At 44.2% G+C, this 27,342-nt stretch overlaps 1 pseudogene; it reads left to right on the forward strand.

Moving 5' to 3' along the window:
* Positions 1-988: 988 nt before the first annotated feature.
* Positions 989-26,460, forward strand: LOC127690689 (60S ribosomal protein L26-like 1; annotated as a pseudogene).
* The last annotated feature ends 882 nt before the right edge of the window (positions 26,461-27,342 follow it).

Raw genomic sequence — 27,342 nt, forward strand, 5'->3', positions numbered from 1 at the left:
AATTTGTGTTCCAGAAAGAAAGCTTTGCCTGAGGTCTAGAGAACGGGTTGGGGTAGGGAAATGCAAAGACAGGTCCTCTTAAATGGCAATCATTTATTTTTGAGTCCAATCACACGGCTGTCCCTCAGTATGTAATTCTAGGACACCTTAAATTACCAAAATCAGGATGTCGCCTTTAAAACCGTGTATTAGTCACATATAGCTTACACATACCTTCTAGCATACTTTTTTTTTAGTTGTTTATGCACATGCATGTGCATCTGTTGTATGCATGTCACATATGGGTGCCCGAACCTGTTAGCACTCGTTCAGAGGCCAGAGCAGGGAATTATCTCCTAGGACCTGAAACTCACCATTTAGGTGAGGCTGGATGGCCACCTCGCCTATTATGGATGGATGAGTTTTTGAGATCCAACACTTTCCACCTCCCTCACACACACACAACCATCTCACCTTCTTATGTAGGTGTTGGGGATTTGAACTCAGATCCTCTTGCTTTCAGAGTATGCACTCTTACCACCGGCCCCTCCTGGATATGGCAAATCATTACTAGATGACTTATAAAACAATGTAATTTTCATGTAGGTAATTGCAATGAACCATTTAGCGCATGAAGAAGGGCAAAGGTGTCCATGGTCTGTCCGTCTGGAGTCAGTGTACACAGAGGCCCCTGCCTTGTGTTCTCTGTTCCTGCGTTCCCTTCAGGACAGCTAGTCCTGTGAGCTGGACCGCAAGTATCTGAGACCAGATCCTTTTAAACGTTTCTATGCATAGGTAACAGTGGATGCTCAGCTGTTTTAGGTTTATGTTCTTCCTTTCCAGTAGGTCACCTCAACACCACCATCACCCTGCTGTGGCTCGCACACAGATCCAAACTGTTTTGGATAAGTCTCATAAAAGCTTCCCTTTACCAAGGCAAAAATTGGGGACCCGGCCTTTCAGCCTTTGAACTTCTCCAGAGAGAAGCACTGAGATTTTATGGGACACAATGGTCCCCAACATCGAAAGTCGAAGAACTCAGCCGAGAGGCTGGGTAAATTCCTCAGAAGGTAAGTGGGGCTTGTGCATCTGGGTGGGAAGAGTTTGTGAGCCTCAGAGGTAGACGGGTGGTTAAGTTTCCTGCACGTCTCTGGAAAAGTGGCTTCTGCACCACCCACGAGGCACATTCCTCCATGTCCACCAGAGACTCTGACCCCGTTCGCGTTTGATATTTATAGCCAACATTTGCCTGGGATTATATTAACAGTCAAGTGATTCTAGATGTGATTGTGAATGAGTGTGTGTGTGTGTGTGTGTTTTTCTATGAATAGACTCAATTCTCATCAGAGGGAAATACAGTGAGAGAAAAGGATTTTTGGAGGAAAACATGCTGTCCCTTTGAAACTGTATTTCAGATAAACTGAACAGGAAATTTTGCTAATGTCTGCATTAAAGAACAAAGTATGGGTGCCTGGAAGGGGCATTTTAAGGTGAGAGGGTTGAACCCCAGGAAGAGTCTTGACCTGGGCCACACAGACAGCAGAGTCAGAACCAAAGAAAGGTCTCTTGACTCCCTGATTCAGAGCTCTCCCCATGGTGCCCGGGGCACTCTCTCTTCCTGCTTATTGCCTTCACGTAGGGCTTGTCTGAAACCCAGCCTCTGGGTCTTTATATTTATCCAGGCCTTTCATCTTTCCTGCTACCCTGCACTCTCCTCAGGCACCTGAGGCTGCTCCTGTCCCTGGAGGCTTGCAGGTGACTGTAGCTCTCTTTGGTGCCCCCCCTGTAGTCACATGACCAAGAGCTCAGCTCTTCTGAGTCCAGCTAGCAGCTGCTTAATCCTCCCAGCCTCCTCTGAGGCTTCTCTCTCTAGTTCCTTGGGCCACTCCTGTGGACTTCTGTCTGTCCTCACAGACCATGAGCTGTGATGCCCAACCTTCACTTACAACATTCCCAGTTGTTTTTATTTTAAAGAGAGAATTTCATTTTAATCAACCTTGAGAACCACAGCCTGCTTGTCTATTCATTCAAATGATTCCTATTCAATTAAAAAAATTATTACTGTGTGTGCACACGTGTGTGTGTGTGTGTGTGTGTGTGTGTGTGTATGCATGCTAAGGCCCACGAGTGAAGGTCAGAGGGCAACTTGTGAGAGTGGGCCCTTTCCTCCCACGGTGTGGTCTGGAGCCCAGATTCAAGCAGTAGTTCTGGGAAGCAGCAAAGCACCCTTACAGCCAAGCCACTTCACTGGTCCAGCTTTCATGATATACAGACTATACTCCATACATTTCTTTAGATCAACCAAGTGTCTTTTTAAACTTAAATATTCACACTTAAATTTGTATAGCATTGCTATAACTGGAAAGCTTGCTCTAGGGAGAACAATTTAGAGAATGAAAATAAAAAATAAAAGATGTTTAGGTTCTGACTGGAGTCACTCCCACCCTGTATTGCTAAATCCTGGCCACATCTCTTTTGTCAACAAAATCAATTGAGGAGTGACCTGGGGAGACAGTAGGTCAAGCGCTTATTTCATGAGCACACTCCCTGAGCTTGTCCCCTCAGTACTCACAGACAAAGCCAGGAAGGGCACTAGGAGCCAGTCGTGCTGGGGAGCAGAGACCAAAGGTCCCTGCTGGCTGGTCAACTTAGCCAAACCAGTGAACTCTTCTAGGCCAGTGAGAGGTCCTCTGTTAAAAACCAAGATGGACAGTGTCCTAAGGAATGACTCTGAGGTTGACCACATCACACACACACACACACACACACACACACACACACACACACACACATTACTTTACTAGCCATCTACTCAATGTCTTTAATTCTAGTGCTATTATAGAAAGTATGGGGAAAATATTCAGAGTGAAATGCACCACAGAGTGGGCAGGAGCATATCTAGGTTCAATTTTAGGCATGCCACCTATTAGTGACATGGTGTGAGACAAGCCACTTGGACATTCCCAGTCCTTATCTGTGAATTGGGAATGTTAGCACCAACTGAGAAGACAGTTGTGACAGTTTAATGAAAGACAAAACAAAATAACAATAAAAACAAATGAACAACAACAACAACAAAACCCAAAACAAAAATAGATGCTGGACAAAGAGTGAGAGAGCTGTTGTCGAGGTGAGGAGTCTAAGAGCCCTTCCAGTAACAGGCCCTTCTGGTAACAAGATTTAGGCATTGGAGACCCAGCGGTAAGGGATTCAAGTCCAGGAAGAAATCACGAGGGACTTTTGTTAGGGCAAACCATTGCTATAATACCCGTGCCTTTCTGGTTTTAGGGTGTTTCCGCCTCCCTTTCCAGGGAGTATATGCCACGTATGGTTCTGGAGCCTGTGAGCAGGAGCCATTGCTGGAAGGGGAAGATCAGAGAAGTCTGGCATCTCCCGTTGCTGAATTATGTATTGCTCTGGCTGGGAACAGCGATTGCTTCTTGCCCTGCTGAAGGTGGATTGGATTTGGTTCTGTCCCCATGCAGTTCGGGGAGCTTATTCTAATAAGAACAACTTAATATTGCACCTGAGCAGCGAAGCTTTCCCGTCCCTCTAGGACGTTTCCCGCTTCGCACCTTGGGCAGGCGCAGCCTTCCTGATTACTTCAGATGAGGAAACTGAGTTAGGATCCCTAGGAGGGCTCCGGTGAATGATCTTAGGATTGACATTTAAATTCAATCAGCTGTTTCTTTTATTGTGATTTTTTTTTTTTGCACTCGACAAGGGCCAAACCCCGTGTGCTAGACACCTCGATGACCATTATTACAATGAATCCTTAAAATAATCCCACGAGACAGAGGTTCCTATTATAAACTTATTTAAAAGATTTGGGAGCTGAAGAGAAGCTAGGAGTTTGCCTAAGGTCACTGAGGTAGCACATATTAGGGAACAAGATTTCAAAATGGGTTGCCTTTTAAATCTATACTCACTCCTAGCATGTGCATTGCTACAGTGTGAATGGTTTACCTCTGAGACAACATATCAACATCTCTTACCAGGGATTCCTGGAGCTAAGGCTCAGCTCTCCACGGCCATTATGTTTGCCTCCAACTCTCTCCCCAGCTTTGCTCCTGTAGGCTGAGGTAGACAAGAGGACTGCTGAATTAACCTGCTAACCAGTGAGGAGTGCTTTTTAGCTCTTCGTTGAGCATCTTTGTGGACAGAATCAAGCCCATGATTCTGAGAACCCCAAGAAGCCCATGTTCTCCAATACGATTTCTTACACAGAAAGATTCCAGATCCTTCTTTGTTTCAATGGTAGAGTGTCAGACAACCCATCAAAGCTATACAGAGATCTTTGCTTGTTTGATGCTACCAAGATGTCAAATGTTGTCATGAGGAAGTTTTAGCAAAACATTTCCAAGCCACCATTATATGCATCTTAGGAAAAGTAAAGTCTTTGCATGACTAATGACCTAGAATTTTTGTGAGCCACTGGACCACCAGAGGCAATACCAAGGGGACAATGGTGTGTGGTGAGAGGGACTGTCAGGGATGGTAGACATCTATTTGGACCCATATATCATGAATGGCTTCTCATTATGAACATGACATAAGGGGATTCCTGTTGGGAGCTGTGGACTAGAAAAGTTTTTCTCATCAGGCATAAAGCATGTTCATTAAATTGCTTTCTGTTTTTTTTTTTAAAGTATCATATAAACATTCTTAACAGCATGTCATAAGAAATCAAAGCTGGCTACTCTAACTTTCCAAGTTAGAAAGTCTCCCCCTCACTTAAAGCCTGGTGAATAAGTACAGGCCAACAGGACCTGGGTGCTAAGACTGCCAGAAAATGAAGCACTTGACCTTTGGTATTTGTTTTGCAACTCACAAAGAACAAGAGGGAATTTTTCTGAAATGTGTGCTCCAGGGTGCAGTGATGAAACCATTGTTGGCTTCCATTAAAAATCCTGTTCCACTGGAGAGCAGAAAACTATTTCCTTCTGATTACCACAAATGACGGGAGGCTTGGCTAATGCCTAACAGAGCCAGGTAGCAAGTTTCTGCGTCCTTGCTGGCAGGAGCTACCATTCCCCTGGAGGAATACTCCACCCGTTCTTTGGGTTACGCCAGTCTTAGCCCAGCAGAGAGCAGGGTGCAGAGCGAGCAGGCATTTGGAAGATGGAAGGGGAGGTAGAAACCAAGGCTGGAAATAAATACTCCCCTACCCCCCTCATTACTTCAAAAACCCCTAATGCTTTTCTCTGCTAGAAAATGTTGACCAGGAGAGAGCATTCTGTAGTGGGAGGGTGGGGGTGGGGAACTTGGCAGGACTTGGAGGAGAGAGGGAGGGTGGGCATGTGTAAATACAGTGCTCATAAATGAAATTCTCAAAGAAAAGGGGTGGGGGGAGGAGAGAAGATTTTAAGATGAGTTAGGAAGACTAAAGGAGATAGATTAAAGATCAATTAAATCAGCAGAGATGGTTTAAAACAACAATGGAAATGAAGCTATTGGAAGGATTTAATCTTTAAGAATTCACATTTAGAACTTAATAAAAACAGTTCTGAGTATGGCTTCTAAGGACAGCCCTGTGATGATGCCTAGCTGGACTCCAGAGTAAAAGAACACAGTGTTTTCATGCTGTGTAAAAGGTGTCTGAATTTAGCTAAGACTCTTGTTCAGATTATGGACTGGCCATGAGAGTGCTGCCCCACACAGTGGTACCTGGCCTGAGGGCAGGGGTCTTAGCCTTGTCTCTGTTGTAGCATGCTAGAGGGCATGAGCTTATAGAGAAAAGGCTGGCTTGGGCTTATGGTTTTGGAGGACCAGGTCCATGGCTGGTATTGGACTGCCAGGGACTGTGTGGTGATGCAAACCACTCACCACGTTTCCAGAGAACAGGAGGAAGGGGCTGAGGGTCCACAGTCTCCCTCAAGAGCACACTCCCAGTAGGCCAAGAACTGCCTCCTAGAGTCAGTCTCCTATTGGTTCTACTGCCTGCCAGTAGCACCGGCTTTTAATCCACAGGCCTTGGGGTGACAGTCAGCATTCAAACTCCAACAGCAGACTGTAGATCTGGGAGAAAACAAATGGCTTCTTCAATCCCAGACCCACACTGACCCTTAGAAAGTAGTGGCACAGACCCAGAACCTGAGCTCTTACTGCCCTGCTGAAGTCTGCCATGACATCTAGAATCAGGGTAAGATCAGAGTAACCAAGTGCCTGGGACTTTTCTCCAATCTGTGGTGGGACCTTCCGCCTTCCCTTGTGGATATGAGAAGGCCTGTCCTGCAGAGATGGCCTGGACTGGACAGGTTCATGGTGTAGGGACGTGGCAGAAGGCAGCCTCCTCGGAAATGCTTCTCCGGTTGGTTCTCCAGGTGGTGAGCAGTGTGAGCACTGATCACCGGGAGGGGGAGGGCAGAGGGAAATAATTAGAAAGGGGCTTTTTCCCCAACGCCTCCAGGGCAACTTCACTATTTCACCTCGGGACATAGGTTAATGTGGTTTTCCAACCATCTGCACAGTGCAACCCAAGCCAGCCCTTTAAGTACTCAGTGCTCATCTAGACAGCAGATAAGAGCATCTCAGGAGATACCTCAAGGTAATAGACTTCATTTAGAGAGAGGGGGAAAAGAAAGAGAAAGTCTAACTATGAAGTGTTGATATGGAATCGCAGCGTAACGTTATATTACCTTTCCCCCCCCCCCTGAATCCTAGTTGGATAGACCCCAGTGATATGTAGCAAGAGTACAGTCCTACTTCATAGTCCTTAGAGACCTTAGAGGCCCAGAAGACAAATGGACCCTCTGGAGGAACCACGTCTTTCAGGCAGCACCCTAGACTGAGGTCAGCCTCCCAAGAACTCAGAGGGCAGAGTGTGGTGCTTTGCTCCTTGGAAATAGGAAAAACAAACAAACAAACAAACAAACAAAAAAAAACAAAGAGAGAGAGAGAGAAAAAAAACCCACGTGGCTGCATTGTCTAGGCTTGTGCAACTGTGGATGCTACTGCCTTCCTGGGCACAGCTACAAACCCGTGATGATGTGTGTGCCCCTTCCCTTAGGAAAATAATGAATGCAACTTGAGCTAAGAAGTCCTAAACTCTTGGGTTCTGTTTCCAGCCCTTTTTGACTTTATAGAACGACTTGTGCCGGACACTGACACATGCTGCTTACCTGCTGCTCCCTCATGCTACGAGTAAAGGCTAATAAAGTATAATCACAACGTCCTAAAAATGTCAAGTCAGTGCCCCTTGGGCCTCCTGTAACTATTCTCATTTGCAAAATGGAGCTGGTAACGGTGCACCCAGGCTTCCTTGTGCAGATGTTGGGAGGCTGGGCTACAGAACATCTGTAAAGCAGTTTTAGACTTTGGAACGTGGGAACGATAAATGACCATAACAGCTATTTATCATGCATGAGGGGATGACGATATGTTCTATAATTCAAGCCCCACTCCTCTCGTCTTCTAGAAATGGCTTTTCCCGAGACTGAGGCCATCAGTTGATGCTCACATGTATGAAATGCAGGGAAAAGAAGGGATTATGTTCTAAAACCATGGCATCCTGAGTGAAAGTTAACTCTTTGGGAGGGATGTGATGTGCACACTGTGGTATCACTGTAGTGGATGAAGGATGGACCACTCGCTACTGCAGGAGCGAAGGTCAGCAGAGGCTGAGGACCAGCCTGGAGGTGGTCTCTCTGGAAAAGTGCTTGGGAACTTTTAGCAGGTCAGGGGTGACCTCACAGGAAAGGTCTTCAGAGAATGGCAAGTACATCTTGAATAAACACTGAAGAATGCAACAAGGTTAGCTTAGCTCCCAGCCCTTCGTGGAAAATAACCATGGCAGCCAACTAGCTAACATTTTGGTGTGTGTGCGCATCCAACGAAAGGCAAAACAGGCGTCCATGTTCCAAGTCAAGTGAATGACATTGGGGACAGTCTCCGAAAGTGATTCAATCTTTTTCTTTTTCCTCCAGGGTCTATGGTCTTCAAATAAATACAAAGTAAACATTTTTTTTCATTTAATGTTCTTGCCTCAAGCACCAGGATAAGAATGGGCTTGGTCCTTCAGCAGCTGCCAGTATCATAAAGACTCTTCCACAATCAGTTAATCCGATTAAGTTAACTGTCCCTCACAGTCTCTCCCCACCTCCCACTGACCTCATCAGAAGGCCAACCTCACAGGATTTCTAAGAATCCTTTTCCTCTCTACAGAACCTTTCAAAGTTCCTCTGGTAAAGATCCCCCTAATGCCCACTGCCTATAGGGGGATTGTCCATTGGTTGCCAGTCATTGCCCTTGCCCTGCGGTTACTCCTTGCTGCCTCATGGTGCCACTGTTGAATATGGGCACTGACCAGAGTGGCTCCTGGGGGGAGGGTAAATCTGCCTCACTCCCTTCCCCAAATTGAGCCCTTCTAACTCTTCACACTGGTCTGACTGGCAGCCTCAAGGGACTAGCAAGTTGGGTCTGTACACATAAGTCCTTCTTTCCACTCTGACCTGCACCAGACAGGTTCCAGATCAGAGCCCTGATGGGCTCGTAGATTGCCCTTGAACCCCAGAAACAACAGGACTTCTTACCAGTCTCTCCATCCACTCCTCTACCCTCTTTAACACATTTTTTGAACTTAGGTTATCTTTGACCTCACTTACTCAAAGTAATGGATTTCCTTTCCCCTTGATGGAAACATTTCTCTACATAAGGAGGGAGTCACCTCTGAGTCGAAGAAAAGTAGGACAAGAATGACCTCCAGGATTCTACCTGCTTAGTGCCGTGAAGACATGGGCTACATCTTCAGGAGGACATTAAATTAGGCAGAAGTCGAGGAGGATTAGAAAGGGGGAATGGTTGGGGTCTTGATGAAGGACCCAGTGGGGAAGGTACTTGGCTGCTAAAAGATCTTAACAGTTGAATGTAGTTGGGGAGGGAACTGCAGGCAGGGAACATAAAGATGGCACACACAGGAAAGTGTGTGCGGTAATGGGAATACAGCAGCCATTGCAGTTATGCGGACTTTTCTGCCCTATAACGTGAGGGCTATGAAGAGGAAAGACAAGAGTCAGGGACTGAGTCTGAAATGTCCTGCTGAAGAATGCAGTCATCTTCCATACCCTTGGAGGATTTGTTCTGAGCCCTTCAGCAGATGCTTAAAACAGCACATAGCATCAATCTCTGTGTTTGCTATCTCTTTTTTTTGTATGCCCACCATTGCACCACACTAGTTCATCATCCTTATACATTTCATTCTCGGGCGCCTGCTTTGGACTGCTGCTCTTGTGTTTTTGGGGAAAAACGATTACTTGAATACAAACACTGTATCATGAACAATCAATATGATAACCCAGATAGCCGAGAGATGACTGACAGTCGACTAGTGTGTACAGTGTGCAAATGTGGGACAAAGCATCACTCACGTGTTGGGCAGGATGAAGCAGAATGATGTGAGATTTCTTAAGTTCTAAAACACTTACCATTTAAAACATATGTAATGTTTATTTCTGGAATCTTCCATGTAGTATTTCTAGACTCTGGTTGACATCACGGTTAAGAAGGGACGGCCATGAAAATGGAAATCATGAGCACCTGCCTATTCTTTGCAAGGCACCACATCACTTGATGAGTTCAAATAAAGAACAAAGATAACAGCTGAAAACAAAAGCTGGAGTTGGATATAGTGACTCACGCCTGCAATCCTCAGCACTCAGGAGGCAGAGTCAGGTGGATCTCTGTGAGTTCACGGCCAGCTTGGTCTACATACTGAGTTCCAGGACAGCCAGGGCTCTATAGAGATATCTTGTCTCAAAACAAAAACAAAAACAAAATAGAAAATAAGAAAGCAAAGTTGAAATGGAATTGCCTTGATGTAGCCTAATCCTTAATTTTATTTAAGAAACAGGAAAACCAAATGTCCAGAGAAATCAATCAAGCGTGTAGATTTGAATAAGTGACATAGGATGTTTGTGGAATTTCAATGAACCACCGAATTAATAAGTCTACTCACCCCCATTACATTTTTTTGAGTTATGTAAACAATCAGTGTGATGTCCTTGAGACAAATCTTCTCCGTTTTCAGGAAAAAGACATTTAGAAGAAAATGACACAAACATTTTCTTCCTCAAAACACCTTGTTGAAGTTTCTCCAGGGACCCAAACAGATGACTTGTAAGTTCTTTAACTCTTGAAATGAAAGGCAAGTTCATGAAAGAGAAGCCGAGGACAGAAGATGGGCTGGTTCTCAAACTCACACAAGTCAGGAGGGAAATGGTCTCAGGCAAAATTATTTATCCCTGCTTCATGGCCCTCAGCTGTCTCATATTCAGATGCACCCAGAGTCAAAGACAGAAGCCATAAGAAAAATCAAAACACATTGGCAGTGCCTTTTAAAGAGTCTTAAAAATGAAGACTTTATCAGCAACAATGGTAGCATCTTTTGTTTGTATCATTTGGTAATCTGTTTTTATCTCTCTGACTCCATCTCTCTGAGTCTCTGTGTTGGTGTCTGCCTGTCTGTCTGTCTCTCTGCTCCCCCTCCCCCCGTGTGTGCATGTTTGGATGGGTGCACATGTGTGCATGTGGGGGCTAAGGGACAACTTTAAGTATTGTTCCTCGCATGCTTCCTGCCTTGCCCTTTTGAGACAGTGTCTCTCACAGGCCTGGATGGAGCTGATTTGCATAGGATGCCTGGCCATCCTAACCCAAGGGTTATCTTTCCTCCTCAGTTCTGGTATCATCACATCCAGCCTTCCCCTTGTTCCTATTCAGCTTTTGTTTCGTCTTGTTTTGTTTTGCTTTGTTTTGAGACAGATGTTCACAATGTAACCTTGGATGCCCTGTAACTTGCTACATAGACTAATCTGGCCTCAGACTCAGAGATCTGCCTGCCTTTAATTCCCACAGTCTGGAATTAGGGGTGCCTGCCATACCTCAAATTTTGAAAGGGTCGTTGTGGAGGGTCAAATTCAGGTTTTCAAGATATCAGGGCAATCACTTCACAGCAAAGCTATCTTCCAAGCCCTTGAGAAACTGTTTTCCAAAGTTTCTTCACCCAGCATCTCATTCATTCCTCGTGGTAACCCTGGGAAGAAACTCAACGTCTTAATTCTGTTCACAGCAGACATAAGCAAGTTACTGAGTGGGAATCGGCCTTATGCGTCTGAACCAGGAAAGGCTTGGAACCCAGGAATCTCCAAGCTCACCTGGGCATGTTCTTCCCGCAGCTTCCCAGCTGTCCCACCAGATTGTCACCCTGTTGGAAGGAAATGTCTCATTGGGGTGGGGTTGTATCTTAACCATCTTGTTATGCTTTTAAAGTACTCTTCATTCAACAGGTGTCCAGCAAATGCCAATTAAATAAACGTACTACACCTTGATGTCTAAACAGCCTCTAAATTGGGATTTTAAAGTTTTCTGGGGCCTCATACCTTCTTTTTATTATAAAAAAGTAAAAGTAAAAGCAAACAATCTATTTCTTTTTGAAGATTTTTTTTATATTTTATTTGTGTGTGTGTGTGTGAGAGAGAGAGAGAAAGAGAGAGAGAGTGTGTGTGTGTGTGTGTGTGTGTGTGAGAGAGAGAGAGAGAGAGAGAGAGAGAGAGAAAGAGAGAGAGAGTGTGTGTATGCCACACGCGCAGTTACACACAGAAGCCTGGAGAGGGCATCTGATCCCTGGAGCTGGAGCTGCAGATAATTGTCTTTCATGTGGGTTCTGGGAGTCAAACTAGGGTCCTCTGTAAGTGGAGTATGCATCCCTGACCACTGAACCATCTCTCCAATTTCCTTCAGTTTCCTAATCTGACCATTAACTAAGAGTTCATTTCACCGCTGGGATGTTCAGAAATAACTATTGAGGGTTTTGTAGAATCTGAGAATTACTCACAGGATAAACAGGAGAAGTTAATGGATGAGGAAGACAATTGAGTCTCTTGTCCTCCGCCTGCTCCTTCTGGCTCATGGGTTTTAAAGTGACCTTTCCTAGTGAGATGGGGAAATGAATAGTCTTTTCTTTTTTCACCCAGAACCGGTGTTTCCTGAAGTCAATGAACATGTGTCTTTTGATAAATGAGTTGCAGGAGTGTTGACCTAGCCTTGAAGAACACTTCTGTCCCATGGCTCTTCATGCGCGCGCGTGCGTGCGCACACACACACACACACACACACAGACACACAGACACACACACACACACACAGAGAGAGAGAGAGAGAGAGAGAGGTTTTATTTGGTGCACATTTAGATGCAGAGAAGACCCATCATCCCTACATAAGTGTGAAATTTTGTTTTTTTTTGGGGGGGGTCATTGTCTTATTGATAAATTATGCTGATGTGTCAAGATCTGGAGAGCTTGTTATGGGTCTGAGTGAGACTCTAATCAGTGTCCCCAGTACCTTGATGCCCTGACATCATCTTCAGTCCTTGTATCGTACCAAACATCTACAGTTCTGTCAACATTAATTAGCTAATTTCTTCAATAGAATGTGCTGTGTACATTATGGAAAGATTGGAAAGACCAGAGAGAGGGAAAGCTTGTGAACGTGTGTAAGCATTTTGCTCTTGTTGTTTCTCTAGGCACAGATAGTGGGGGCTTCCATACACGGCTATCACCGATCACTCTAAATAATGGTTAGATTGCTGTCAGAAACCTGCATTTAGAGACAAGAGTCACAGACAAAAAATAAGTCCTTGTCGATTATGGTGTAAATGAGTTGTGAAGAAGGCAGTGTGGTTAGTCAGCCACTTTTTATGTGCAGTCTAATTTTTTTTTATCAGTTAGTATCCAGCCAATCAGTTGGGCAGTTGGAAGGAGAATGGGAACGTGGGTTTTCAGCACGCCAGTCCGAGAGCACTGAAGTGATGAAGTGATTAAGACTAGCTCACGTGTCACCATTGTTCTAAATTGTCGGACCTGCCATTAGTTCACTGTAGACTTGTGTTGGTGAGGCCTTGACTCCTACTCTCAGTGCAAATAGGAATGATGCTTGATCAGGCCCTGTCATAAAGAGGAGGGTCGTGGTACATTTGGTGAAAGGCTATGGGATTGGGAATTTTATTTTCTGCTCATAGGTCCTAGGAAATCCTCTTCAGAGTCATCTTGGGAACCATTTGTGAGAAGGACGTCATGGGTGAGTCAATGACAAGGGGTCTCCCACACCATCTAGAAACCATGGGCTCACTTTCTGTGAACCTTCAAGGAACAGAGTAATAAAATTTATATTTTTAGGAGACTCATGCAGCAGTTTCACAAATTATCTTCTTATCCTCTTCAAATATTCAAGGACATTTAAGAGCGGCCAACCTTTATTTAGTACCTATTACATGGTGATCTCCATTCTCAGAGCTCTACTTGAGTCCTGCCATTTAGTCCTCCTAGTAGCACACTCAACGTCATGGTTATTAGACCCTGTGGCCAGAATTTGGTCACAGCCTTCCTGGATGTCACTGCAGCTGAGGGTAAGGGTGGTTGACTATCTTTGCCTTGTGGTAGAGGGACCTCAACATACCAGGGTCTGAGCAAGAGGCAATGGGTGAAAACTAATGGCCCAGACATCAGGAAACTGAAAGGGGCTGGAGCTTCCCATCAGCCCTTTCGCTGTAAGCCCAATGCTGTGCGCCATTGAGGTAAAACTGCCCCATGTGAAAGGAATCAATTCGAGGTTCACCGGAAGAGAAAGAGGCAGGGAGGTCTTGGAAAGAACTATTTCTGCATTAACAGTTGGGATATCACAGGCCTGAGACAGGATGAAACAAGACCGTATAGCAAAGATGTGCCCATAAGGGGAACCATAGACTCCAGGGAAAGACCTCAGAACTGTTAGTAATACACTTGATTCTGGAGTCTTGTCATCTGAAAGCACATTTGAGTGACTGTTCAGGTTTGTCAGAGATTGTGAAGAGTGGTGTGGTTTCTGTGGGCTGAATGTTCATATGATCAGCTACAAGCTTGGCTTTCTTCAGTTCCTGTCAACCTTGCACCCGAGTCAGTGTTCCTTGTCTAACGGATCATCTCTAGCAATCCACCATTCCATCTCGAGCCCATGTTATGGGAAATCCGACTCGCTATTGCGGAAATGTGGTAATCTTTGATAATAGCAAACACCTATGCTATATCATCCTGAATTAAAAAAGCAAATCAAGGTGGAGAAAGAGGAGAGGCTATCTCCTGTTTAGTTTGTGTTACGCTCTGTAACACAATCAGCGTAATTTGGAGGCTGACTGCTTAAATCATTTCAACGGAAAAGTGTGCGGCCACTCAGAGCCAGATGGCTGAAGACTTTTCTGTGAGTTTCTGACTTCTAGTCTTATAAGGTACAGATCAGCAAGGCCGAGCCAGCTCAGTGTGTTCATGGGCAGAGGGGATATCATAGTATGCAATTTCAGGTAAGTTAACTACCCTCCAGCCATGGAACTAACTTGTTTGTCCAAAGTCAATTCTGTGAAGCACAATAAAAGGCTGTCCTTACGTTTTCAGACTCAGGGTCTGCAGAGATCACTTACTTGACAGCCACTCAAGTAAGGGTTTCCCCAGTGTTTTCGGGGAAGTAGCACTTCATCCAGGAGAAGCCTCGTCAGACAATTAGCCTTTACCTCCTATCTTTTCTTCCTTTGTGCAGAAGAAACTACGTGCAGGTTTTCCTTACGTTTCTCCACGGATTGAGGTCATTCACACCAGTGTACAAGAAGGCAACGGGCTGGGAAATCCTATGTGAAAACAAATGTGGAGGTAACTGTCGAGGTCAAGGTCGGGGAATGGAATCCCAGGAGGGAAAGCAGAGGGACAGTGTAACCAGCTGAGCACAGATGTGGGCTCCGGCAAGGGGACTAAAGAGAGGGCAGGATTCACTTTATGCTTTTTAGCCCTTGGACAGGCGTGTGTGAGCACATTGATTCTTTACAGAGCCCTTAATTTCTATGTGTGTCAGCACAGTGGAGTGTGTTTCAGACACCACAGGGAATCCTGTCTCTCCCAACAGAAGAAGTTTTAGTTCAGTCCAGGGTCTTATTTTCTTCCTCTTTGCAAAAAGAATGTTGTGTGGTCTTCAGACAGAGTGAATTCAGCTCATGAATTCCCCGAGACCACTCTGCAGAGGTGAGGGGCTCTGTTGCTCACATGCGCTTCCAACCTTGACCTGTAGAGTGCTTTGTCACAGTGTGGCAGAGTCTTTTCATATTAATACCAATTTATCATTATTCCCGTTAAATGCCTTTTTTTTCTTGGTCTGAGAGAAAGAGACAGAAAACATCTGCATATCCAGGAATATTAGCTACAGTTGGTGTCTCAAGTGAGAATCACTCTGACAGCCCCATTTGTTATATCTGGGTAGGCGTTATTATGTTGACTCCTGCATTTGAACTTTTCCCCTGCAAGAACCAAAAAAGTGTCTCTAATGTATTCAAATCATGCTTTAAAAACATTTTGAAATAGGGAAGGGGGATAGCAACTGTAGATAACATTTTCATTCTAATGAGAGAGGCCAAATGTTAGCCAAATTTGAAACAACAGCAACGAAGACTCTTTAGAGGTGTTATGAGCTCCAGAGCCTTCAGGTGCTTATTTCCAGCTCTGCTCTTCTGTCCCTGGTGTTTTGTTAGACTTGGAGTGATTGCTTTTGCTTCCCTGTGTTTACGTCACCTTTTCCATACATCAGGCTAATAACTCGGGCCTTTTCGGGAGCAGTGTCATAATGCTGGCCACTAATGCTAAAACGTGCCACTGTTAAACCAAGTTCCCCCTTCACCCCCTCCCCCACATACCTCCAGATCTATTCCTTCCCAGCTATTAGGAAATCTGCCACCGAAGGCTTAGTAAGCTAAGTATGTATTAAGTAAGCAGGTAAGTAGCAGAGTTATGGCCAACAGTTCAAGAGCTGGGCGACTGTGCTCATAGCCAGGTGGCCCGGAACCCTGGGACCCAGTTCCATCACCGATGCCAGGCGACAATGCGGAGGGCACCGTGGTTGTTTTCTTCTCCCACCCGCTTTCCCTACAGCATTTCTTAAATGAGTCTCAGTTCTCAGCACCAGGAAATGGGAAATAAAACAGGACTCCGTGGTCAGCACGCAGTTGTTCATGTGACTCTGTGAAAGTCCAATAAGTTTATTGTTTTATGTCAACATGTTTTAGCATTTCCCAGGCGAGTAATCTCCTAGTAAGCCACTTGCTTGCTATAGATTTGATTTTTAAAGCACTCTAGAGCGGCAGTGCTCATATTTCCATGTCAATTAAAATAAAAAATGTGTGAATTATGGCACTCACAGGCCTTGTCAGATGTAAATAGAATTGTGATTTTTTTTTCCCTGATCCGTTGTGAGCGAGCGCCTCTGTAGAATTTGTCTTGGTCTTTATCACTTTCTCTTAGGGCCTTGACTTACCTATTCTTGACTCCTTGTCTTAGGTTCATTACATTTCTTGTCCTGTTATTTGAATACCTTTTCATTCATTCATTCATTCATTCATCCATCCACTCACCCATTCATTAGTTCAGTCATTTGCTTTCCACCTGAAACATACTGACTCACAAGTCTCGCCCCTGACTTCTCTGTCCTATGCCCTTTAATCTGGAGGACACAGATGCAGTCTGTCAAAGGGAACTTTATCACATATAGATGTGATAAATGTGAGGGAGATCCAAGCTGAGGCCTTTGGGTGTGACCGGTGAAAGATGAAGAGAAACCCATGAAATAGAGACTCACTTCTCATAGGAAATGTAATATTTTATTCTCACTATTAAAGAATACAACACTGAAAGTGAAGCTCTCTTCCACAGAGACACCAAGCTGAGAGAAAAGCACTCGTTTAGAATTCTGGAGATCAGCCAAGGTCTCAGCATCCTCAGATAAGCCCATCAAATCAGGAAGGGGTTTCAGGTATGAGGACCAGAAAGATGGCAGCCTTTTGCACACTCATCTGTGCCTCCTACTTCCCATGTTCTCTAACCCAGGACCACTGAGAGGAAACGTCCTCTGCCAGGTAACCTCTCTTTAAGCAGAAACAAAAAGGGAACCGTGTTCAGTGCTCCATCCATTCTGGGGACTGCATCTATGTTATCTGACTCTGAAGCTCACAGGACTGGTAGTCACTGCAAGCCATGTGGTCCCAGTGGCACACTGGGAGTGCATTTGCACAGGCAGATGCCCTCAGTAGCAAGAGATTAAAGGCTTTCTAGAAGCATGCTAAGGGAATTTGAGAGGACCTAAACCACAAGTCATCCCCAGAACAGATGCTGGTCAGAAAAGTTTTGAGAGGCACCAGAATCTGTCCCTTGGTTGATTGATTAGCGTGATCCCACCCTCACCTCCATCTAACCCCCTGCTGCAGGAAGCCAGTTGATAAAGTCTAAGAGGGGCGGGCTATCAGTTTTTCCAAATGACTAAAGTCTAAACTCATTATCACCACTGACATCATGGTCTGGCACACAAAGGAACAGGGGATCATGGCATAAAGAAAAGACAGAAACTAAACCACAAAGCCTGACCTGGAAGAGGTGCAGATGGATGAACCACCTAATGAATATTTTTTAATTATGGTAAAAAAAATCCAGTATTAAAAGAGAATGCAGATGAGTAAATCTTATTGGGTGAAGCATGCATGAGCAAAAGGAGAAAACTAGCCAAGGGGCAGGGACAGTCTATACAAACAAACTGTTTTTTTGTAATTACAAATTGTAACTAAGAAACATAATTGAACTAAGAAGGTCTCTGGAAAGGGTCCCAGTACCTGAATGGGTCAGGAAGAGGAAAGATGAGGAACTTCATACCGATGGACTAAAACCATTGTGTATCAGCATCAAAAAAAAGGAGAAAGGAAGAAAGAGTGAATAGAGTTAAGGAGCTGATAGGATGCTGGAGCTGGTAGGATGCTGGAGCTGGTAGGATGCTGGAGCTGGTAGGATGCTGGAGCTGATAGGATGCTGGAGCTGATAGCATGCTGGAGCTGGTAGGATGCTGGAGCTGATAGGATGCTGGAGCTGATATGATGCTGGAGCTGATAGGATGCTGATAGGATGCTGGAGCTGGTAGGATGCTGGAGCTGATAGGATGCTGATAGGATGCTGGAGCTGGTAGGATGCTGGAGCTGATAGGATGCTGGAGCTGATAGGATGCTGGAGCTGATAGGATGCTGGAGCTGATAGGATGCTGGAGCTGGTAGGATGCTGGAGCTGATAGGATGCTGGAGCTGGTAGGATGGCTGGAGCTGATAGGATGCTGATAGGATGCTGGAGCTGGTAGGATGCTGGAGCTGATAGAATGCTGGAGCTGATGGGGTGCTGGAGCTGATAGGGTGCTGGAGCTGGTAGGGTGCTGAAGCTGGTAGGGTGCTGAAGCTGGTAGGGTGCTGAAGCTGATAGGGTGCTGGAGCTGATGGGGTGCTGGATCTGATAGGGTGCTGGAGCTGATAGGGTGCTGAAGCTGGTAGGGTGCTGGAGCTGATAGGGTGCTGGAGCTGATAGGGTGCTGGAGCTGATAGGGTGCTGGAGCTGATAGGATGCTGGAGCTGGTAGGATGCTGGAGCTGATAGGATGCTGGAGCTGGTAGGATGCTGGAGCTGATAGGATGCTGATAGGATGCTGGAGCTGGTAGGATGCTGGAGCTGATAGGATGCTGGAGCTGATGGGGTGCTGGAGCTGATAAGGTGCTGCAGCTGGTAGGGTGCTGAAGCTGGTAGGGTGCTGAAGCTGGTAGGGTGCTAAAGCTGATAGGGTGCTGGAGCTGATGGGGTGCTGGATCTGATAGGGTGCTGGAGCTGATAGGGTGCTGAAGCTGGTAGGGTGCTGGAGCTGATAGGGTGCTGGAGCTGATAGGGTGCTGGAGCTGATAGGATGCTGGAGCTGATAGGATGCTGGAGCTGATAGGGTGCTGGAGCTGGTAGGGTGCTGGAGCTGATAGGGTGCTGGAGCTGATAGGGTGCTGGAGCTGATAGGGTGCTGGAGCTGATAGGGTGCTGGAGCTGATAGGATGCTGGAGCTGATAGGATGCTGGAGCTGATAGGGTGCTGGAGCTGGTAGGGTGCTGGAGCTGATAGGATGCTGGAGCTGATAGGATGCTGGAGCTGATAGGGTGCTGGAGCTGGTAGGGTGCTGGAGCTGGTAGGGTGCTGGAGCTGGTAGGATACTGCTGCTAAGCAATTCAATTTAGTGAATTATTAGTAAAGTTACGGAAGGATAAGAAAGGAGCAAAGAACTTATTTGATGCAATAATAGCCAGAAATTCCTTAAATTGAGGGAGGGAAAACTGGATGTACTAGCTGGTTTTGTGTGTCAACTTGACACAAGCTGGAGTTATCACAGAGAAAGGAGTTTTAGTTGAGGAAATGCCTCCATGAGATCTAGCTGTGGGGCATTTTCTCAGTTAGTGATCAAGGGGGGAGGGCCCCTTGTGGGTGGTGCCATCTCTGGGCTGGTATTCTTGGGTTCTATAAGAGAGCAGGCTGAGCAAGCCAGGGGAAGCAAGCCAGTAAGGAACATCCCTCCATGGCCTCTGCATCAGTTCCTGCTTCCTGACCTGCTTGGGTTGCAGTCCTGACTTCCTTTAGTGATGAACAACAGTGTGGAAGTGTAAGCTCAATAAACCCTTTCCTTCCCAACTTGCTTCTTGGTCATGATGTTTGTGCAGGAATAGAAACCCTGATTAAGACACTGGACATGCAAATCCAAGAAACCGAAGAATTTCATTGAGAAAAAAGTAGGAGACCCGGATAGTTAAAGTTCCAAGACAAAAATGGGATTTTTTTTAAAGGCAAGAAGACAACAGCTCATCGCATGTAAGTGAGTTTTGATAAAGCATAAAGAAGAAACCTAAGGGCCAGACAGGGTGGGTATTGTTCACAAGTGTTAGAAATCAAGCCAGAGGTGTCCTTCAAAAATAAAGAACTTAAAGCTTCTTTGGGTAAACAAAAACTAAAGGAGTTAATTACTGCAAGAACTTCTGAGCAGGAAACACTGAAGGAAGTCCTTTGGCAGGAAGAAATGGATGATAGACAGTCCCACAAATCAAATTCGAGAGAGAGAATAAATTTATACGCACATACAATAAACTGTAGTATGGTAATTTTGGCACACACATTCACTTTTAATTCTTGTACTAATAAACTTAGAAGACAAAAACAAATTATAGATCTATGTTAATGAGTATATATTACATAAAGATGTAATAAGATAGGGCAGTAGACTGAGCATATGGGAATAGAATTTCTGTATTCTATTGATGTTAAATAGTCAGCTATAATGTTAATACATGCTATGACTTGCAACCACAAACACAAAGAACTATCAATAGAATATACAGGCTGTCCTAGTTTCATTTCTGACAAAAAAAGCAACTTGGGTGACAAAGGGCTTAACTTGGCTTGCAAATTCAGGTTTCAGTACATTATTGTGGAACTTCGAACAGCTGGTCAGGTCACACCCATAGTCAAGAGCAGAGAAGTGTATGAATTCTCCACTCTTACGTTGTTCAGAAGCCCCTACTTAGGGAATGGTGCTGCCCACAGTGGACTGAACAGTCCCACATCAATTAATTTATTTAACACAATCCCACACAGACATGCCCCTCGGACAACTCAATGTGGGCAATCCTTTATTGGGACTCTCTTCCAGGTGATTCCCAGGTGTCAAGTTAACAATGAAAGCTAATCATCAAATCATACCTTTTAATTTCACTCACAAGTTTACACACACACACACACACACACACACACACTCATTCTGCATAAGCAAAACCAACCATCAGGAGAGAAGGTAAAGCTTTATTGGAAAAAGTAACTGGATACCTATAGTTAGAAATCAATCTGAAGAGATGATTAAATTGTTGCTATAACCTCACTACAGAGCTTTAGTGGCTGATGAGGTACTTATTATGGACAGACAGAGAAGGAGTCTGCCCCTTGTGGAACTTCTATGGAGTTGGTTGAAGCGACAGCAAAAGATGTAGAACATTTTTTACTTAGAACATTCTATACTTAGACCAGAAGGTAGAGACAGGGTTTGAGAGAATTGGCCCCAACTCTGAAATAAATTCTGTGAGGAAATTGCTCTCAAATAGCAAGGCATACAACAGAAATAATTCTTCCTGATAGGAGTCCATCGGTATAGCAAACTTCATTGTCATTTTTGAAACAACATTTATTCTTTGAAATTTTCGTACATATATAAAATGTATCTTGAGTGTATCCATCACTCATTTCCTGCCTCCAACTCTCCCTAAGACCACATTGTCCTCCCAAATTCATTTCCCCCTGTTTTCTTTTTAGCCCGCTGGATTCACTTTATATGCTTTTTATATGCACAAGCGCATGAGCTCGTCCACTGGGGCACATTCAACCTACCACTGGACACGTTCTTAAAGAAATGCGATACTCGTCTTTCCTTGTGCGGCCATTGCTGGATCACAGCTGCCGAAACGAAATTCAATCCCTCTGTGACTTCTGACCGAAGCAAGAATGGCAAACGGCATTTCAATGCACCTTCACACATTCAGAGGAAGATCATGCCTCCCCGTTTCTCAGAGCGCTGAGACTGAAGTGTAGTGTTTCGTCTGTGCTCATTCAAAAGGACAACGGCAATGTTCAGGTCGCCTCAGAACGCCACAAAGGCCAGCAGAGGGCAAAGTGGTCCAACTGTCCGGGAAGAAATACATCATCTACCTTGAATGAGTCCAGTGAGAAAAAGGTTCATGGCCCGACTGTCTATGTCCAGGCTAAAGCTGGACGAGGACTGCAGGATCCTGGAGAGGAAAGCCAAGTCCCAACAAGTAGGAGAGGAGAAGGACAAATATCAGGAAGAAATGAGGGAGAAGGTGCAGGAACAGAGGTATTTCATACATGACTTTCATTAAAGACTGCTTAGTTTAAAAAAAAAGAAAAAGTGACTCCATCCAGGAGCAGCCCGCAAAAGCCAGTAGCTTCACAGCTAGGGGTAGAACCTAAGGGGCCCCTTTGAGCTCCATAGAGGAATTTGTAATTTATTTTATTTTATTCAGGTCTTGTGTGTGTAGCCACAGCTGCTCTGAGTGCATTTGTGCAATAGTCATATTCTCACCGAGCAACAGTAGTTCCTAACATTCTTCCCCATCCTCTGGCTCTTACATTGTTTTCTTCCTCCTCTCCTGCAAATTTTTTTCTGAGCCTTTTGGTGATGGGGTGGGGTGGGGTTGATATAGAGGTTTCATCCATTGTGAACATTCTCGGGGGGGGGGGGGCGCTTATTCTCTGACAGAGACAATTCTCTGACCAGGCTTGAGAATAGCACATATCTAGGGAGGTAAACACATACATTTAGAAGGCAGTTTGACAAAATGACTATTTAGAAAATTGTATCAAGAGGCTCTCCCCCAAGGCCTATGGTTTCCCTAGACTTGGATCTTTGACAATGTTTTATAGAACAAGGCATGGTCCTCTCATGTGGAGCAAGCCTCAAATCCAATCAAGAGAGTAGTTGGTTATCCCACAAGCAGCCATGCCGTTGTTGCAGCGGTAGGCACAGCTTGCGGGGCAGCTGGGTCCATACCCAGGCAGTGTCTTTCCTTCTATAGCAGCCTGACCAGCACATCCTAGCACTGTGAAAGCTGACCTCCAGGGAGGGTTTCCTGGCTGGTTCAAGACAGATTTCTCTGTCTGGCAACCAAGATGTGTGTTGTATGTTGTTTTATTTTAAGAAATTATCACAGCTACTTCAACTTCGATCATGCCTAGAACCCTGCCCAGCCATCAGCCAGTAACACCACCGCAGGATCTTCCAGGAGCAATACCAAGTACAATTTGCTAAGGACTTAGATGATCATTGGTATTTTTGAGCCACAAAGTGTTTTTTAATTAAGGCACATGTATGGTTTTTTAAAGACACAATTCTGTTTGACACTTAATAAACTACCAGCGAAGTATAAACATCATTTTTATTTGCATTGGGAAATAAAAAATCCACGTGACTTTCTTTATTGCAACGTGCACTTTATTGCAGTGGTCTGGAACGGAACCATCAATATCTCTGAGGTATGGCTATTCATAAAAGGAAATTGAGAGGGAAATAAAAGCTCCCAATGACAAAAGTTTGCAGAACACAAAGGAAAGCAGGGAGAAAGGGGGTGGAGGTGGAGGATAAGCTCTAGAGGGGGACCAAACAACACCAAGGTGACAATGAATCCTGGGTATTAGTAACTGTTTGAAGATAAATGGATTAAACTCCCCAGTCAAAGATCATCAGGGTCAGATAAACAAAATGAAACAGCTCCCCTTTAAACCACCTAGTATCCAACTTGACACTTCTATGACAATTATTCTTTAGAAACCTGTTTGTTTTCTATGGAGAGACAGAAGGGGTATAGATCAGAAGGGGAGGTGGGGAGAAGCTGGGGGGCACGGGGTGGCGAGGGAAGAATAATCAAAACACATTGTATAGAACAATCTATTTTCAATGAAAAGAGAGAAATAAAAAGAAATAAAAATATGCTATTTTCCCACACTTCCCTCCCCCCCAAAAGAATTTCACCATAGACACAGTAGAAGAACAGTATGTTAGAGTCTTATTGTTATGACAAGTAGAAGAGAAAAATGATTAAAAAGGAACAAATATTTATTTAGACTCACGGTTTCCAAGGTTCAGATCTGTGATCTTCCAACTGCATCACCTTGGTCAGAGGCAATGAAGAGTAGTCTCTGGGCAGCAGAGCCCTCTCACCTGTGGAGGCCACAAAGGGAGGGTAAGAGAGACCTGGGTCAAGGACATGACACCCTTCAAAGGCATACTTTCCAGTGGCCTGTATCTTACACAGTTCTACTACCTCCCATAGTCAATTCTAAATTTTAACCCATTAGTGAGTTAGATTGCTGACTGAAGCAAAGCACTCCTGATGTACTCACCTTAGAAATGACCCCATAGCCACACTAGAAGTACACTTTACCAATCACCTAGGAAGCTTTTAATCTGAGTTGACAGTTAAGATTGGCAATTGCAGAAGCAAATTGTAACTAAAATAGAGTTGGAAGGGCTATTCTGTAGATTTTCAGTAACAACATTGTTATTATATGCAAAGAAAGATGTATACTAAGGATAAAGGGTCAAACACTCCGAAATACAGGCTACTGTATTTATGTATAGATGTCTGTGTGTGAACACTGGAGAGTTTCACTATATGAAGCAGTCTTTGACAGAATCTAAAGGAGACTGAGCCACACAGGAAACGTAAGATACTTCAGACACCTGCTTTCAAAGGTAGATAAAACAACCAAACAGAAAAGAAATCTAAAGGAGGACTCTGAGATTGTAAATATAGCTCACCTTTTAGAGTGTTTGCTAAACATGCATTAGACCCTGAGTCCAGTTTCCAGGGTAGCATAAAATTAGATAAAATGACACATGCTTGCTATAACAAGACTTGGAAAGGGGAGGCAGGAGGATCAGATGTAGGTCATCCTTGACCACATAGTAAGTTTGACGGCAGCCTGGTATACACGAGACTTGGACTCAAAAATGAAACAAAAATCTATTGGACCTAACCAGCATGCACAGGGTATCTTACTCAACATTAGCAGAACATGTGATGTTTTCCAGTCTCTAAGATACAGTAAATATTAGACTGAAAACAAAGTCTCTGTAAATAAAAACAAAGCAAAACAAGCAAAAGTATACAACCCCCCTCTAAAAGACTTAAGAGCTTCAGGTAGAGGAAGTACATCTTCTAGTCACAATAGAACCAAATGAGAACCTAGAAGACAAACCAGGAAATTCATAAGTTGGTGGAAATTGGACTATGTGCTTTTGAATAACCAACAAGTCAAAGAATAAGTCATAGGTAACTAGAAAACTAGTTAAAGCTTCACATCTCAGGGAATCAGGAGAAGAACAAACTACGCTTGCAGCTCTCAGAAGGAAGGGGGATAAAGACCAGAGTGGAAAAATAATAAGGTGGGGAATAAAAAGAAAAATCACCCTATCAATGTGTTTTGAAAGATCAACAAAATTGATATACTCTTGCCAAAATTAACTAGGGGTAAAAGAGAGGTGAATTGAATAACAAATCTGAAAAAAAGAGAGACATTACAACCAATGCCACAGCAAGGCAAATGATTTTTTTCTTTTTTTAAAAATATTTTTATTTTCTATATTCTTTTGTTTACATTCACAAATGATTTCTCCTTTCCCAGATCCCCCCTCCACATATGTCCCATAAACCTTCTTCTCTCCATCCATTCTCCAATCACCTCCCTCCTTTTTCTCTGTCCTTATATTCCCCTCCAATGCTAGATCAATCCTTTCCAGGATCAGGACCCTCTCCATACTTCTTCATGGGAGTCATTTGTTATGCGATTTGTGCCTTGGGTATTCAGAGCTTCTGGGCTAATTAATATCCACTTATCAGAGATTGCATTCCATGTGTATTCTTTTGTGATTGGGTTACCCCACTTAGGATGATATTTTCCAGATCAAATCATTTGCCTAAAAATTTTGTGAATTCATTGTTTCTAATTGCTGAGTAGTATTCCATTGTGTAAATATACCACATTTTCTGTATCCATTCCTCCTTTGAGGGACATCTAGGTTCTTTCCAGCTTCTGGCTATTATAAATAAGGCTGCTATGGACAAAAGACCAGTCAAGTGGTGGGACAAACTTGAAGTAAGGGAATACATTTATAGCAACACACACTCCACAAAGACTGAATCACAGACAGGACATTTAAATAGGCTAATAATGAATAAGGAAATTAAACCAAGTATTTAAATGTATCAGACTGGCAAGATAGCTCCAGGGTAAAGATGCTTGCACTAAGAATGATGATCTGTGTTTGATTTGCCAGGCCCAGCCTGGCCTCTGGGGGACACTAACCACACACAGGGTGCATAGACATACAGGCAGACAAAGCACCCTGTACTGGCTGATTTTGTGTGTCAACTTCACACAGGCTAGAGTTATCACAGAGAAAGGAGCTTCAGTTGAGAAAGTGCCTCCATGAGATCCAGCTGTGGGGCATTTTCTCAATTAATGATCAAGGAGGGAGGGCCCCTTGTGGGTGGTATCAAGCCTAGGCTGGTATTCTTGGGTTCTATAAGAGAGCAGGCTGAGCAAGGCAGAGGAAGCAAGCCAGTAAGGAACATCCCTCCATGGCCTCTACATCAGCTCCTGCTTCCTGATCTATTTGAGTTCCAGTCCTGACTTCCATTAGTGATGAACTGCAATGTGGAAGTATAAGCTGAATAATCCCTTTCTTCCCCAACTTGCTTCTTGGTCATGGTGTTTGTGCAGGAATAGAAACCCTGACTGAGACACACCCATACACATAAAATGAACAAACAAATAAACTACATGGATCACAGAGCAAGGCATTTTTCCTGATCCTCTGCTACTGTACAAAGTGAGATCTGATTGTGCGTACTTCCTTTCTCAGACGAGCAGAATATAAAAAGGAGCTGCGTTCTCTCTTCCTAGTGGAGTTGGGAGGAGGAGAAAGCAAGAGGATCGTGGAGTTGCTGGTTAAGCGAGCAGACCCACAGGAGCACAATGATTGCTTCAGGAGCAACTGCCCTGTGATGAAACCTGATGGAACTTAATGTGCTTTATAGTTCGTATTAGTTTATAAAGTCAGAGTCACCTCTCATACCAAGCAATCAATTAAACTTGTGCTTTCTTCAAGTAATAAACATGCTAGGTATGTCTCCCAAAATGACGCCTGGCAAGGAGAAAGGCTCTAAGAGCTTTGGCAGAGGATGCTGTCTAAGGGAAATCACCAGATCTCAGAGCCCAGGGAATCCTGGAAATGACACTGTTGTATCTATCTGGTCATAGATAGATACTCTTCTGATCATTTGCCATGCTGATGACCAAATCACCCCAAGGTATACATGCCCAGATGCTATTGTTATTGCTGATGATACCAGGAAGAAAGGTGCCTTTGGGACCACCTGAAACCAAAACAAAGACAGAAAAAGAACCAAGTGGATGCAGAGGGATTTTTATTCCTGAGACAATTCATTAAAACAGAGAAGTCAAGGTAAGAAGACAAAACACGTCCAACAGTACTGACATGCAATGCTCTCTTCTGGCTAGATTCACTTTCTTCCTGGTGGAAGAAATTTCAGCCCTGTGTTCTCTGTTTAACCAAACGAAAGCAGTTCAGAATTGAGAAGCTGACTTCACTCTCTTTCTCCTGAACTTTCCTTCTTTTAGTTTTTTTATTTGTTGCTTTTGTCATGTTTGTTTGTTTGATTTGTTTTGTTTTGTATTTGAGGCAGAAATTTTCTGTGCAGCTCATCAGAGCTGTCTTAGAACTTGCTCTGTAGACCAGGCTGGTTTTGAACTAGAGATCTGCCTGCCTCTGACTCCCAACTGCTGGGATTAAAGGTGTGTGTCACTACTTTAGGTTTTGATTTTGGCTTTCACAGTCTCTCTCTGTGTCTCCCTGCCTTTGTTTTTCCCCTATCTCTCTGCCTATC

The sequence above is a fragment of the Apodemus sylvaticus genome, chromosome 8, assembly GCF_947179515.1.
Source record: "Apodemus sylvaticus chromosome 8, mApoSyl1.1, whole genome shotgun sequence".
In the NCBI taxonomy this organism is placed as follows: Eukaryota; Metazoa; Chordata; class Mammalia; order Rodentia; family Muridae; genus Apodemus; species Apodemus sylvaticus.